A 17251-nucleotide genomic window follows, 5' to 3' on the forward strand; every position below is an offset into this window, starting at 1 on the left:
GGACAGCTACTCCAAAACACCGTGAAAACCAGGATGGTTACAACTAGTATATCTTTAAATATATGGTTAATGTTTACATCTAGGTCAAGATGTAAACATTAACCGAACATATGCCTGCCCTGTTGGTTTTTCAAATGACTGTATTATGTAGGTGAGGCCATACAGTATTTCGATTTAGAATGGTCCCCTGCGGTATTTTCTTTCTACATCAGCCAACATCAATTGAAAACTAGTTGCCAATCCCACTGAAGAAATAGATTCAAAGAATTAAACACATTCACTTCAACTCAAATATTTTATATAGCAATATCCAAAATATAATGAACTCAGTTCACTCGTGTTTATCTTAAACGGTTAAAAACCTAAGATTGATAAAATAAACATGAGGCAAATAATTTTAATTACATTTTCAACACCATCATTCCCAAACGCCAGAGTATGACAGCTAGCATAATTTAGCTTCGTGTTCGAATCTTACTAATTCAACGTTCGGAAAGTAAAGCACAAGTGAATAAAATATATATATATATGTTTCTTCTTGTGTTTTATTATTATGTTTATTATTGTCATCTGTTCGATTACAGTGTTTAAATAGAATTACAGAGAGTACGAAAAATACATGTGTGTGTATCTGCGGCTGACTGAAAGAGAGGTAGACTAGAAAAGATAATGATGTCGATGATGGTGTGATGATGCTGTAGTCACTTATGTGCTCCGCTTTTTTTTCCTTAAGCTTAAACACACCTCTTTATATACAGACATATATTTGCTTAGCTTCCGTTCTACTTGGCACTACTGTGGATATTACACTCTACGTCCCTTTGTCGATGGCAGTTGGTCTTCTGATCTTGTTTAAAGGTAAAACTACACTCACAATTTATGTGATCTACAACACACACACACACACATACACACACACATATGTCTTGTAGGGTGGTGGTTTCTTATTTTGGATGTAGACTAGACAAACGAAGTGATGGTTTTGACTGTCTAACATTTTTTTCCTCTTTGTATCTTCTGTCATGTATTGTGTATATGTATTTAGGTTAGTGTGTGTGTATTTAGGTTTATGTGTGTGTGTATTTAGGTTTGTGTGTGTGTGTATTTAGGTTTGTGTGTGTGTGTATTTAGGTTTGTGTGTGTGTATTTAGGTTAGTGTGTGTGTGTGTGTGTTTAGGTTAGTGTGTGTTTTCCCATCCATTGGTTTATGTAAGCGGTGATGTTTCTGTGTGTTGTTCACAACTTCCGGCCAAGCTTGATCGAACTGTTCCAGTGTGATTATCCCGTCTTTTATGTATGTACATCGAGAACTACATTAATCGAAGTGTCCTTTTATTGAAACGGTAAGTTGTGGCTTGAGGAAGAAGTTGGCTGTATATTTCAGCAGGTCGAGCAGCAATGAAATGTACAAGATGATGTTGTATGTGTGTTGTTGTGTATTTGTGTTATTGTTGGGTTTGTGTGTGTTCATGTTGTTGAGTGTATACTTTGATTACTTCTGTATGTGTGTTGATGTTGGGTATGTATACTATAATTGCTCAGTGTGTTTATTTTAATTGCTTTATATGTATATCTTGATGTTATTATGTATTACTGATGTATTATGTATCACTGATACTGGCGTGTACTTTGCTTTGGTATGTGTTTGTGTTGAGTTTTTAAGTGTATATGTGTATACATTCAGTGTCGGATTAACCAAGTGGAATTTGTTACAGGCCCCCTCTTTAAATGATAGTATTGTAATGCTTTCAACTTTCGTGGATGGCTGAGTGTTTTAAGGTTGAGCCAATGTTCGGAATACTTCTTAGATTCAATATAGTTTGAATTAAAACAAATTACAAATTACTATAATTAAACAAATTACTGTAATCAAATTTGAGTGGCAACAGTAAATGGACAGATTTCATTTTTGTCAAATGCTAATTAACAGACTTGCCATTCTATTTCCCTTTTCGAGGCATTAAACTCATCAACAGTAATTGAGTTTAATTATTATTTTCCCTCATAATAAGATCGATTGATCGAATCAGATTATTGCTAATGTGTTATAGTCATCGCAATGTTAACCATCCCTATTAAATCTAATTAGGATTTTTAAAGATAAACATTTTATTGTGTATTGTAACTCCTCTTTATACTATCAAACAAAAAATATTGCACAAATAGCACTTTTAAATTAAGCTTCAGACCATAAAGCAAATTTACATTATATTATGAAAGTGCATTTAGAGGAAATATATCACTTGTGTTTAAGAATTATATATAAGTGAAATAGCTTCGTTTTCTTCCCAGCTTTATTATTTCAACCGAAATCAGGGTTTATAAACGAAGGTTACCCCTATTCAGATTCGCTACATAATCTACTACATCTAAGCTATCGTCTTCCCGGGTTTTCCTTCGAATTGTTTTTAAACACGTCGGCTAGCAGGTAAATTATCGAGTTTTAAAAGTGGAGCCACTATGTTCATTTCGGATACCACCGCCATCCAATGTCAGCTGATCGATGTACGTTGTGTGTCAGGTAAGAAGCTGACTGAGGTTAGGTCATTTTGCAGTTCCTTCTTAGGAAGCGTGGAAGATACCCATCGTCTTTAGGATTGAAGGAGCTAAGTAGACATCCGTTCTAATCAAAGACATTTAGAGAGTTAAGGATGAAATTGTTCTAGGCAATGGCGGCGAAAGTAAAGAAAGCGCACACCCGATGGTTAGGGGTTAGGGTTAGGGTTTTTGTTACGCCAAAAACGGGTGGTGTGTATATGGCCTAGGTCAGGGGTTTTCAAACTGTGGTCCGCGGACCACAGGGGGTCCGTAAGGACAAGACAGGGAGTCCGTGGACAGCAAATATTTTTCATGGGCAATTTGATTTTATATATGTTTTTTTATCGAAATCTTTTAATTGACAATAAACCTATTTGTTAAATACTGTTAAATAAATAAATGTAAAAATAAATGTAAAAATATGTTATTTTAAGCAAATAATGTAAAGCCTGAAATATAAAGGGGTCCGCAAGTCAAAAAGTTTGAAAACCCCTGGCCTAGGTAAACACTCATTCTAGATAATGACATTAAGAAAGTTAAACAGACAACACAATGATGTATAAAGACTGGGGTTAACCCCGCCCAAGTTTGGATGACGTTTGGATATAAAGGAACTATATATGCATCCATTGCTTGTTTGACGACATCGTGATTTTGAATCGGACCGCCAAATAATATTTTTGAGAATGATGCAATCAAGCCATCAACTTTTGAATACTCTATTGATCCTTCAAATTAAGTAGAAGGTAATTGTTATTCGTCTGTTTAATAAAAACCTAGCAAGCCAATGACAACCAGTTTGTGTGCCTCCTCTCCCATGTTACCCCGATTTATGTAAGTGGTGCTCTTTCAATTGCACCTTTGGATCCTTTAAAAATAATTGTAATTCGACAAAATAGCCTACTTTTAAATTTAGAGCTTTTGTTTTTAGTTTTGGACTCCTTTATTAAGGGTTACAAAGCCCACTCTGGCTGCTTCTTTGGTGCTGTAGACATAGAAGTGTGTACATAGTTAGTGTGAATATTAGATGTAGATTTATTAGAGGATATCTCATTTGGTTTTGGGTACACATTACTAATACATACATGTATAAACTTGTACTGACGTGCGCACACACATCCTCAATATATGTTCGTATCTCTGTTGACAAAAAAAAGGGGTATATCTGTTTATATATCACTGCTTATGATCTCACTGTCCCCTTATAATAACTATCTACATAACTTTATATATCAGAATAATAATATAGATTTAATCAAAAGATTAAATGTGGTACTTAAAATGTTTGAGGCACCAGAATTTGGTAGGGTAAAAACCAAAAACAAAATCAAGAGATTTGGTGAATAAAATTTGAAGAAAAGCAACAAAAATCCAATTTGTGTTGCTTTTCTTCAAAAAATAACTTTACATATCTGTTTGTTTGCTTGATTTGTTTGTTTAATTATTTGCCTGTGTCCGTCTGACTATACTTTCGTTTCCCTATTTGACCAAGTATCTCTGTGTGTGACTATATATATATAGATATACACACACATGTGTTTGTATGATTGTGTGTCACACATGTGTGTGTATGTATGTGTATGTATGTATGTTTGTATGTGTGTGTGTATGTATGTATGTGTGTTCTGTCTGAATGGTGTATCTGTTGCAGACCAGTAATTTGGGCAGGGAACACGTGATGATACTGCCAAGTAAGCAAAACACAAGAGATTGGCTGACGCTCCAGCAAACGTTTACCGATCGGGAATCCTCGCTGTTAGTTTCTTTCTTCCTCTTTCTAATCGAGCAATCGATCTCCGTTGTTTGTTGTTTGTAATTTATTCGCGATGGAATTCTCATTTACCCCGCCCCCCCTTCGCACATACAATAAGAACAGCATTCTTTTTTTTTTCTTTCTTTCTTTTTCTATGTCAGTAATACAATGCTTTGTGTTGGCAAAATGAGAGAGAAACTATCTAAATATATCGATATCTAATTGATGCATTCGACATTTTGGTATTTTGCAATTAATTGTTGAACAATATCTATGGCTTCACTACGATCACCATCGTCGTTGTCTGTTACTATTCTTGTCATCACCACCACCAAAATCTATTACATTACCATCATTATCACTCTTGTCATTGCTTTTTACTACTGCTTCCGACATCGCCACTACAGCTATTCTTAGAGATGGTATTGCACCTACATGGTTGCTAGATCACCTAGGAATAGCTGTCAAATTACCAACCCAGCATTTTGAAGAGGGAAGGATACATTGGCTAATGTAGTTTTCGATAAAGTGTATGTGAATTAAAAAAAAAAACGGTTGCTCTTGTGTGGAACAATTTCAGTCATTAGTTTGCTCGATTAAGATTAACTTGAATCTAAACAATAACATAAACATTTATCAGCGCAACCGTCATTTTTAACTTTTGCATCATCGTTATTGCTATCGCTGTCACCATCCCATTATCATTATTGATGCTAGCTCCTACCACTAACATCTCTGTTCCCGCCATCATGACGGAGCTTCTAGTTTCTCGCTTGGCATGCTAGAAATAGCAATCAAATTTCGCGTGAAGTACATCTTTTTGTATTGAAAAAGGAGAGGTACATTTGATAATACAGTCCCATATTCTTTACTCTTTTACTTGTTTCAGTCATTTGACTGTGGACATGCTGGAGCACCACCTTTAGTCGAACAAATCGACCCCAGGACTTATTCTTTGTAAGCCTAGTACTTATTCTATCGGTCTATTTAGCGGAACCGCTAAGTTACGGGGACGTAAACACACCAGCATCGGTTGTCAAGCGATGTTGGGGGGACAAACACAGACACGCAAACATATACATACACATACATATACATACATATATACGACGGGCTTCTTTCAGTTTCCGTCTACCAAATCCACTCACAAGGCTTTGATCGGCCCGAGGCTATAGTAGAAGATACTTGCCCAAGGTGTCACACAGTGGGACTGAACCCGGAACCATATGCAATATTTGAGAAAACGATTGAATGGCCATGGGATATCTTTGCTTATACATCTGTTCGGTCAAGACTATTCCCGCGAACAGTATATCATCAAACTAATGTTATCAAACAAGTAATGGAAGCTCTGTGGTTGCGTGGCAAGTTAGAAATAGCAGTCATATCATAAAGCAGTCATAGATAAGAAAAGATGGGAATAATGTTAGATCTTATTTTTTAAACAGAAATTAAATGGACAGAGATGCTTAATCATCATTTCTGTCTATAAATAATCTCTAGGTGTTGGTTGGAGATGGGACTTGTCTGAATGGCCGACTAATTGTACTGCACAACTTATGTCGGCTTCATTTTTACCATGCAAAAATGCCAAACTTTATAAGTTCAAAAATATTAAAATTTTGTGGACTAAGATGCTTGTGATCAGCACTTGGATAAAATATTGGATGGCCACGGCTGGAAGGTTTTTGATTATAGGTCTGCTTGGTCAGTGTTGACTTGGGGCTAAGCAACAACAAAATAAATGTATTAATTGTTCGCTGTGTATATTGGGCAATACAGATCTTTGTGACTTGTTTCAGTGAATAAACTTCAACAAACAGGCGTAAGAGTGGCGGTGTAGTAAGTAGCTTGCTTACCAACCACATGGTTCCGGGTTCAATGCCACTGCGTGGCACCTTGGGCATGTGTCTTCTACTATAGCCTCGTGAGTGGATTTGGTAGGCGGAAATTGAAAGAAGCCCGTCGTCGTCGTATATATGTACATTTATCTATGTGTATGTCTGTGTTTGCCCCGCCAACATCGCTTGACAACCGATACTGGTTTGTTTACGTTCCCGTAACTTAACTGTTCGGCAAAAGAGACCGATAGAATAAGTATTAGGCTTACAAAGAATAAGTCCTTGGGTCAATTTGCTCGACTAAAGGCGGTGCTCTAGCATGGCCGCAGTCAAATGACTGAAACAAGTAAAAGAGTAAACCACCACCCACTTTTGAGGTGGTTATGATGAGTCAGCAGTAGTTTAGCTGTGATTGAACAGACCTTTGATTAAAGGTGTCCAAACTGTGATCATCCTACCTTTTTTTTTTTGCAGACACAATATATAAGGGCCACTTATCTCAACTTATTCTCTCTTTTTGGAGATGGTTGGGTAAGAAGATTTGAGGGAGATCTGATGCTGTTTCTAGCAGGTTCATCAATTAGGATAAGCTATGAGAACAATAGAGGCTATGTTCACTTCTATTATGTTTTGCTTTTAGTTATCTTTCTTGCTCTGAACACAGTTTCTTACATACACGCACATACATATGTGTGTGTATATGTATGCATGTGTAGCAACCCTCATGCAACATGTAAAGTTTTAGCCACTCGCTCTTTTTCACCGGCTTATTGGACCAAAGCGGGGGCTGGATTGAGACCCATCGAGGCCCTCAATACTTAAAAGATTTTGGTGCCCCCCATAAAACGATTATGTAATTCAAAATATAAACAATAACAAACCATAAAATAAATTTGTATTTTTCAAAACGAAACGAAACAGTAAGAGGGTAAATAATGTTTATTTTTGTATACTTCCACTTTATTTATATTTGAAAAGCTTCCTCCTGCTTTTTCGAATTGCAAAGTCTTTGATCAAATCCTCAAAATTAATCTTAGGTAACACATCTGCATCTATACTTAGTAGAGATAAAGGCATCCAGAATATTATTTTAGCAAGTTTAAAGTGATTTCTTTTGTGCCATAAACTATTTACCATTTCTGTGGTGTCCTTTCCTTCTTTTGATGCCCTGAGCACGTACTTATTTTGCTTAATGGTTAATTCAGCACTGAACCAAAGGGCAGAGGGCAATACTGCTCCAGCTGTGTTTTAGTTATTTAAATGGAACCCAAACCTTCCCTTCCATCTCTTCATACAGAATTCAGTCAGAATAAGGAGTTTGTTGAATGGTCATTAAACATCTGCTTTCCATGTTTGCATGAGTCAGACAGAATTTGTTGTGTGATAGATTTTGTATGGTTAGATACCATTCTTGTCACCTACCCTCACTTGTTTCTAAGGAAGTTAATACTTCCCCATGGCCAGATATGGTTTAACATCCATTTTCCATGTTGGCATGGGTTAGATGGCTTGACAGGGAATGGCAAGGCCAGAGGCCACATCAGGTTCCCTAGTCTGTTTTGGCTTATCTTCTATGGCTGGATGCCTTTCCTAATGCCACCACTTTACAGAGGGTCATATATATAAATATAGTCCAACCCATGCCAGCATAGAAAGTGGACATTAAATGATGATGATGATGGTCATCATCATCATCGTTTAACGTCCACTTTCTATGTTGGCATGGGTTGGACGATTTGACTGAGGACTGGTGAAACCGGATGGCAACACCAGGCTCCAATCTGATTTGGCAGAGTTTCTACAGCTGGATGCCCTTCCTAATGCCAACCACTCCAAGAGTGTAGTGGGTGCTTTTATGTGCCACCGGCACGAAGGCCAGTCAGGTGGTACTGGCAACGGCCACGCTCAAAATGGTGTATTTTACGTGCCACCTGCACAAGAGCCAGTCCAGCGGCACTGGCACGATCTCGCTCAAATGCCTTTACACGTGCCAACAGCACAAGTGCCAGGAAGGTGACGTTGGGCACAGGTGCCATCACAATTTCGCTAAATGTTCTTATTTATTCACATTGTTTTGAATTAATCATGCATTATTTCATAGTTTTGAGATGTCAACAATGTGGTTGTGTAGTTTCGGAATGACACTAGGGTTTGTGTGAGAGGCTAGATCTGGCCAGTTTGAATATAAAACAGGTAGAATATTTTGGCTGGATATAACCTGCTTAAATGCTAAAGGATTAAGGCCATCTGTTTCTAGGTGTGTAACTAGGGTTATATTTCTATGTTGGTTTGTGGGATATATATTTTTTTTTTACATCTAATTGTTTTGCTGAATGCATGAACTGCAGCGTCTATGTTGCTGTTGTAATGTTTCTGAATTTTGTAGAAAAGAACAAAGACTTTAAAAAAAAAAACCTTGATTCCACTTCTTAGTCTCACCTGTTCTATAGTCTCACCTGTTCTATAGTCTCACCTGTTCTATAGTCTCACCTGTTCTATTGAACTTTTTTAAGTTTATAAAAATGCTTTTTTTTGTGTTTTCTTCATTGATGTGCAAGTGTGTTGTTATGATAATTGGTTGGTGTTTTGAGGAATGATGAGCACTTGTTTACCAAGTGTTTGTTGTAACTAGGTGTGTCGGAACAACAAAGAAATGTCTGGAAAAGAGTTGTAGTTGGCTTGGTGAGGTGCGCGCATGTGTGTGTGTGTGTGTGTTGGTGTGGCTTGCTTAGAGGATTTTAAGGAGGTCAATGGGATAGTCTAAAATATGAAGGCAATGCATCAGCATGGTTGCAGTCCAATAACTGAAACTAATAACAGTACATATATACATAGATGCAGATGTATAGAGAGACATTACACTCGCAATGTGCACACATGCATGCATTCATACACACACGGGCATGCACACACACACACACACACAAAAATGCATGCAGGCATATACGTAGATGTTGATGTACAGACAGATCTTGTTTTGATGATGCAGTTTTAGGAACAATCAATGTTGTTTATTCAATAAAACAAAAGATGGCATCTATAAGAAGATATGAATAAATCGTTTGAGTGAGATAGAATCAATAACACTAGAAGTAACATAGGAAACAATCTTGTTTTCGTATGCTGGCACAAAGCCACAAATTTTTAGGTGTAGTCAATGAAGCTGACTTGGTATGTGACTGGTACTTATTTCAAGAGTAAAAAGCAAAATTAACTTTGGCAGGGTTTGAACTTGTAAACATTAACAACCTTAACTAAATACTGAAAAGTATTTTTCTATCTCATTTCTGTGGTTTAGTTACAAGAGTAAGGGCAGTGCCCATGGCCCTGTTTATTTATTTTTTTTTTTTTGTACAGCCTCTGAGATATGTTGGGGTAAATTTAGGAAGGAAACATAACTCATGATTTGCTATTTGTTAGGGTGCAGGAAGAAAGTGCACATCACAGTATTGAGTTATCCCCAGACTTAAGATTTGGTCTAAATACTAGTAACAAAATGGACTCCACCAGGGATGTTTAATGGCCATATGGTGGTATTCATCTAGTTGATAGAACCGGTACAGTCTATCTGAATGAATGGACTTCAGTATATGAGGGGGTGCTGAAAAGTTCCTGGCTCTGAGTAAAAGAAAATAGAGGAGGATCAATCAATTAATCGCGATTTTATTCAACATGTTCCCCTCTCAGATTCACACACATATTGCAGTGTTCCTGTAGTTTTTCTAAGCCCTGTAAAAGAACTTGGAAGGTTGGGCTTCCAACCAAGCCTTTTGTGATACCCTTAAAGCCAGGAACTTTTTGGCACCCCCTCATAGTTTCTATCTCCTTTTGAATACTTACTCATCCACTAAATTCTTCAATGAATTCACTGCTAATCCTAAACTTACTTGCAATATCTTCATTCATTAGTTGTTTAGCTGTTACAAATCATTCATCTGCACTTAGTTTTCTTGATACCTGCTCGACAAAGGGCAGTGAGATCCCATTAAAGATCTTCTCCAGATTCACAAATGCTGAGTAGAATTTTTTTTTTACTTAAGAACTTCCCTTGCTCTTGTCCCATAAGAAATATTACATCAGTGGTTTAAGATTTTGTGCAAACTGAAACCTATCCCTCCAAGTTAACTCTGTTTTGTACTAACCATGCTAAACTTTCTTGTCTTCTTTCAAAACTTGATTCGTCATAAACCAACAAGAAAACCCCTAATTGGTCATTCTACCTACAAGAAATAGCCAAATAACACCTTACTGTCTTTAAAAGGGAAAGACATATTGGATAATGTTGACCTGGACACTTCTAAAAAAAAAGTCAGGATGCTCAAAGTTACTACACCTTTGATCATAGATCTATTGAGACAGAACTGACCTAGGGCTAAACACCAAAAACAGCATTATAGCTTTTCATTATAAAGCCCTATAAATACCTTTCTTCAGTGACGCCTTTTACTCTTGGTGAAACTTATCTGTAAGTCATTAGAGATAACAATTTATATTAGCTAATTAATTAAATGGCTCTTCCTTATTCATTTTGAGGGCAATTTTCATTAATGCTAATTTTGCTTACATTATTTTTGGTTAGCACATCAAGTATGGTAACCTGTACTTGTATGGTCTTCATGCAGAAAGCACTCTTGGGAAAATTTTCAGAGCTAATATCTATATAATCGGACACTTCAAACATCTCAGCAACTAAGTCTGATAGACTTGCAGCTTTCCCTAACTTCATCTCCTTGACTACCGTACTATTCTTATTGAAGCTAAACTTAATAGCTATCAGTTCCACTCAAGGTTGATTCCTCATTATTGCATTAATACTTGTTCTTAGTAACACATCTGTGTCTTTCTTTGCACTGTTATTGAGAGCAAATGTGCTTGTGTTGTTCTGGACAAATATCTCATGAGGCAGTACAAACTTGAACACTTCCTGCCTTTAGTACTCACAGAATAATATATAACATGGGTTTCCAGTTTCACTGATGAGTACTCCAGTAGTGATCAACTTAATTGTCCATTTATTGAATTATGGTATTTAGTGGTTGCAAGGGAATTGAAAAGAAGACACATTAAATACTAACTGTAGACTCTACCTGGAGATTTTGAGTTTCTGCAATCTAAAAATTGTTTGTAACTTTTCTGTTACAATTTTTGTTTTTTTTATATAATTTCATAGCTGAGCGTGGCCGTTGCCAGTACCGCCTGACTAGCCTTCGTACCAGTGGCACATAAAAGCACCCACTACACTCTCGGAGTGGTTGGCATTAGGAAGGGCATGCAGCTGTAGAAACTCTGCCAAATCAGATTGGAGCCTGGTGTAGCTATCTGGTTCACCAGTCCTCAGTCAAACCGTTCAACCCATGCAAGCATGGAAAGCAGACGTTAAACGATGATGATGATTTGCCTTTTATAGAATACATTTTGGACAGTGTTGTCCTAGATATACAGAAAGATGAGACAGGTGTAAATGATTTTCATTGGTGCTTTATTCTGCTACTTACTAACTTACAAGCCAGAGAAGTACACCAAGCTTTACTGTCATCTTTGGCATAGTTTCTAGATATGCCTTCCTAATGCCAACCTAGACATCCTTTCTAATGCCAACCACTTTACAGAGTGTACCAGTGCTTTTTCATAGCACTGGCACTAGTGAGGTCACTAACTACTTACAAGACAAGACTCCTCTCCATCCTCAGCTAAATAGGTTTTGAAGGAGGTGGAAGTGTGAAAGAGGGAACAGGTGTCTTGGTAAATGAAATACATAGCTACGAAGGCTGTGAGCTGGCAGAAACGTTAGTACTCCGGGCAAAATGCTTAACGGTATTTCGTCTGCCGTTAGGTTCTGAGTTCAAATTCTGCCAAGGTCGACTTTGCCTTTCATCCTTTCGGGGTCGATAAATTAAGTACCAGTTATGCATTGGGGTTGATGTAATCAATGTAATCCCTTTGTCTGTCCTTGTTTGTCCCCTCTGTGTTTAGCCCCTTGTGGGCAACAAAGAAATAAGGAAATACAAAGCTACCCCAGCTGGAAAGAGAAAGATAGAACCTGTGGAGGAGGGAGACCCAGAAAGGGCAAGAGGAAGTAGTGAAGACTAGCCTCAGAATGTTAAGATTCATGAAGGAGATGACAAAGGACTAAGAGAATTGGCAAGTTTGCTGTGCTTGAGAACACTTATCCATCTCGCCAAAACATGAGGTCCTAAAAGCATATTATTTATGTCTGTGCCCTCTGCACCCAATTTACCCCTACTAAGTCTTCCCCACCATTCATCTTCCTAACACCCATCCCTCTATTACTCCTCTAATTATGGCACTGTTACTCAACTGCTGTAATTATAAGAAAACAGAACTGCACTTTTTGACCCCCTCCTCCTTTTGTACTACCATTTATCCCACTCCTTGGACTCACTTTCTTTTGTGACCCATCCCACATTCTCAATATCATCTCTTATCTCCTTCATTTTCCCTTGAACACCCTCTCATATCTGCCATCAATGTCCCATCCCACCTTTTTTTTTTTTTTGTCACTCACTATATCCATCCCAGAGACGGCTGTCCCTGTCACTGTACCTCCCTCTCTCACCACCCTCACTAACAAATCTCTAGTCTATCTGGTGTTTATTATACTGCTGTTCTCCACACCATTTTATGTATTGCTCCTCATGATTCCATCACAGTTGATCTTACCATTTGGTTTCACACAAGGAATACAATGGAGTGTTAGGTAACAATCCGATTATATAACCTTATTCTCATCAGAGTTAGCCGATATGCAAGGGAATATGGCAACTGCTCTCTATTGTTGGAGGTGGATTAACATAACCAGTCAGCAGCTGCTATATATTCAGGAAGGGCATCTTGCTATAAATAATCCTCCTCAGCAAATTCCATTTGATCCATTCAAGCAAAGAAATGGCCAGAAAATGGTGGTGTTGGCAGCGGTGCATATGTGTGCATGCATACACATATATATGCTTATATGCTTACACAAAGGCCTCCTACATAAATAAGTGAACTGCATTTTACTGTTATATAATCAAGTGAACACAACTAGTGAAAGTTAATGTCAGGAACACAGTTAGCATACTTGTAAAGATGTAGACACCAGGAGTTTGAGTCATTTGTAGGTTAGCATTTGAACAACTCAGCCAATCGTGACCCCGCTCCCTGTTCTAATACATAGTATTTGGGCTGGAATGTTTTGTGGGTGTGACAAAGCTGATATGGACAGTATTAAGTTGTAAAAGTGATATGGACTTTTAGATAAGAGATCGGACTGGTTGTGGAGGCATTTCTTTGTGTATCAGAGCAGAAAATTTTTATTTTGCTTTGCCTCAGTCCACCTATTTCTTAGTAATAGTTGCCACATTGTCTGAGAATGTTAGTTATAAAGATTAGTGTTTTACCTGTGGGAGGATTATCTCTCATCCAATATCACGATTCCTTAGTTAAGCACTAGCTCTTAAAATTCACCTGCAGCTTAGCAGAGAGTATAATGTATATGTGTGTAGGATGCAGATTCAATTCCCACTCAGCTCATTCAATTACTTAATGAATAATTAAATTATTCTGCAATGCCACCTGCATGGTAATTAATAGATAAGTAGGTGAAAGTGTTTCTAATGCATTAAATAGCTAAAGCAACAGTGAAATATCTAAAGTGGGCTGAGATTCATAAACGTGTTTCATTCTCAGAACTTCTTCAGCAAAATGCAAACTTGTAATTTGCCGAAGCATTAGCAATTAAACCACTAAGCAAACATTCAGAAACGTATATTTATTGGTTGAATTAGAGAATGTTTGAAAAATTAATGACTATTGAGAGACTAGAGACTATATCCTGCTGTAACTTGGTGGTGTGTATGTATATTGCTGTAGTTTTTGATGGGAATATCAAACTAATAGCTTTCTGACAAGTTCAGACTTAAACTGCGGAGGTGCAAAGTATTGGTGTTACTGATGTTAAGCCCCCTCATTGATCAGTCCTCATTAGGCAGGCCTATGATCAAAATCATTCCTGCTGCTCGTATACACAGACATCTCAAAAGTAGACACCTCTCATTATATCCTTCTGTCTGGGCAGACACTACTTATTAGTACATTGTCCAAACAGGTTGAGTCATTGGAATCTGCTCGAGGCAGGCCAACTAAATACTAGATTAAGTATTTAAATGCATCAGATGACACTATTTTGTTTCTAGAAATAAATCATTGAAAAGTGATGGTGTCTATTTAACTTTTCCAATATCTATGTATACACAAGACTACATTCTCCAATGTATTTTCTGTTTTGTGGGTTTTAAAAAAATCATTAGGATATGTGATTTGCTATTTCTAGCATAAGTGACTACATAAAGGTATTTTAGTCTAAGGTTGTTTCACGTGCATATATCTATTTAATTCTAGCCTGGCTACCTTTCACACAAATAAGTAAATGGTATGTTTGCCAATTTCTTATGTTGGAATAGCATTTGTTGGCTTAGCTCAGAAATGTCCAGGGTATTCATTACTAAAGAGACTATGTTGAGTCAAAAAACACTACATCTGGTGATCCAATGACTTTCTGAACAAGGCCCATACATATAATTTTCACAAATACATTTCCAGGCTGGCATGGGTTAGATGAGGCATTTTAATGAAGTATTTTATAGCTGGATGCCTTTTCTAATGCAAACCTTTTAGTCACTTCTTACAACTTTCAGGGATTTAATGTTCTTATTCTAAAATTCAGAATACACATAGTGTGTATATACTCTTTTACTTGTTTCAGTCATTTGACTGTGGCCATGCTGGAGCACTGCCTTTAGTCGAGCAAATCGACCCCAGGACTTATTCTTTGTAAGCCTAGTACTTATTCTATCGGTCTCTTTTGCCGAACCGCTAAGTTACGGGGACGTAAACACACCAGCATCGGTTGTCAAGCGATGTTGGCGGGGACAAACACAGACACACAAACATATACACACACATACATATACATACATATATACATATATATACAAAGAGGTTCTTTAAGTTTCCGTCTACCAAATCCACTCACAAGGCTTTGGTCAGCCTGAGGCTTATAATAGAAGACACTTGCCCAAGGTGCCACGCAGTGGGACTGAACCCGAAACCATATGCATATATTTTAATGTTTGCTTTTATATTCAATTATAATAGAAACAATTTAACATTAATCCGACGGGTTACTCTATACTTTTGTGGAGCACAAATTTATGATTCTTAAACAAGAATATTAACAGTAGCCTTGAAGTTTCAGCCATGTAGGCTATTGTTTGACAGTAGCCCAACTGGCTGAAACCTCAAGGTCACTGTCAATAGTATTCTTGTTCAAGAATAATAAATATACGTATTTTTCCCACAGCATAGTACTTTGGGCAGGTCTTTTCCATTATAGTCTATAGCTGACATGCTCACTCCTTTGGTTATCTGCAAAAAAAAAAAATGCACATTAAGATTGCATAACAGGCCAATCAGCTTACAGATAAGTGACATTTAGCTCGCAGAGAAAGTGCATATGTTGTATAAAACTAAAAATAACGGTGATCCTTCGATACTAACTTATTTGTAACAACCTTTTCTATTGTGAGCCATCAATGCTGTCACTTGACCTCAAAGAAACGGGAATGAAATGTTCCCCAAAGCACATCTTACTATCTCAAATAACAAAGGATGCATTGAATAAGGCAACTTAGATATTCTATGTCTAAAAAAGAAAACAAGATGAAATATCTTAGACTGGAAGCCCTTTAATTATCATCATCATTTAACATCCATGTTCCATGGTGGCATAGGTTTGACAGGATCAGGTGGGTCCAAGGACTGCATTGTGCCTCAGTGTCTGCTTTGGCATGGTTTCTATGACTGGATGCCCTTCTTAACCACTTTACAGTATACTCTGGGTACTTTTTTTTTGTGCTCCCAGCACTATTGTAGTCACCAGGCAGCTTACAAGACTATAAATTCTGGGGCGGGATGAGAGCAGGGACAGCTTTATGCAAGGAGATGAGCTTATGAATAGTGCTATATTTGGTTCACCTGCACTCTCTTTCTAAAGACTTGAAACTGTTCTATGTTGTCTTTCAATGTCAGGTGCTATTACTGTTCATCTACAATTAGCTCAACATGCAGCTATTAATAGTTATTGTGTACTTGATTGAATGGTCTACATAAGTTGCCAAAACAAATATAAACTGGCTATTATCTTGTTTACAGTGGTGTTTATGCATTCTGCATGCACAAGTGCACACTGCAGCTGTTGATTACTGGTCTTATTTAATAAATGATTTGTTACACACAGATGCTGCTTTGTAGCTCATTCACTTATGCCTGTTGTTGCAAAAGTACTTTGTTAATAAATTACACGGCTAACGAAAGCTCTTTAGGTTTTAGTGTTCGGTTCTCCTTTTCTGATACTAAGCAGATAATTTAAGTAATAAAGTTGCCTACTTTGTTGATCTAGGCCCCCCGTCCTCCTTCCCATGACCATTACTGTTATCATATTCATTACCAGTTGCTAATGGTTACTCCACCTACTGGCCACATCCATTCTTTATCTTCTCACACTGTCGCTTGTCATATACATTAACTTTTAATGCAGTGATATTCAGTTACTGTACATTTCCTTCAACAAGGCCAAACATACTAATTTGTCTTAAAAGGTTTTGTATTGGTGGCCGGTTTCGCCTGGCCTGAGAGGTTTCAAATACATCGTTAATTGATATTGATGATTTTCTGTACAATTTTTTTTTCTACCTGATAAGTCCATCTTGCTTTAAAGAAGTGTTCTTTTATTTGTTCTATTTATTTATTTACTATTTATGGCTTGTTTTTTTTTTGCTGTGTTACTGAGGTAAAAAAAAAGAAAGAAAAAATTAAAAGTGTAAGCAAGGCATTCACCTAAAGGAAGTTTTGGGTCATTTGCTAAAATAAAATGAATTTATTGCATTTTCATTTTCATTAGTTATTGAACAAGGGGCAATGTCTTAGGCTTCATAGAGTTCTCTTGATCAGGATTGATCACAACTTTTTAATCATAATTTACTTCTATATAATTACTATGTGTCATGAAGATGTGGGTGGTAGCAACTTTCACAGGGATGTAATTATGCAGAAGGATTGC

At 37.2% G+C, this 17251-nt stretch overlaps 1 protein-coding gene across 6 annotated transcripts in view; it reads left to right on the top strand.

The window, feature by feature from the left end:
- Positions 1 to 676: 676 nt before the first annotated feature.
- LOC106871984 (E3 ubiquitin-protein ligase LRSAM1) overlaps positions 677 to 17251 on the top strand; it is an 82572-nt gene continuing 65997 nt past the window's right edge. For 3 of the 6 annotated variants that reach the window (XM_014918780.2, XM_014918802.2, XM_014918788.2), the window contains exon 1: positions 677 to 858. The gene's annotated coding sequence lies outside the window, so the exon portion shown is untranslated. Of the gene's footprint in view, positions 859 to 1186; positions 1344 to 17251 lie in introns of those variants that run through there. The other 3 variants (XM_014918793.2, XM_014918811.2, XM_014918820.2) reach the window with 2 other exon arrangements.

The sequence above is a fragment of the Octopus bimaculoides genome, chromosome 8, assembly GCF_001194135.2.
Source record: "Octopus bimaculoides isolate UCB-OBI-ISO-001 chromosome 8, ASM119413v2, whole genome shotgun sequence".
Taxonomy (NCBI): Eukaryota; Metazoa; Mollusca; class Cephalopoda; order Octopoda; family Octopodidae; genus Octopus; species Octopus bimaculoides.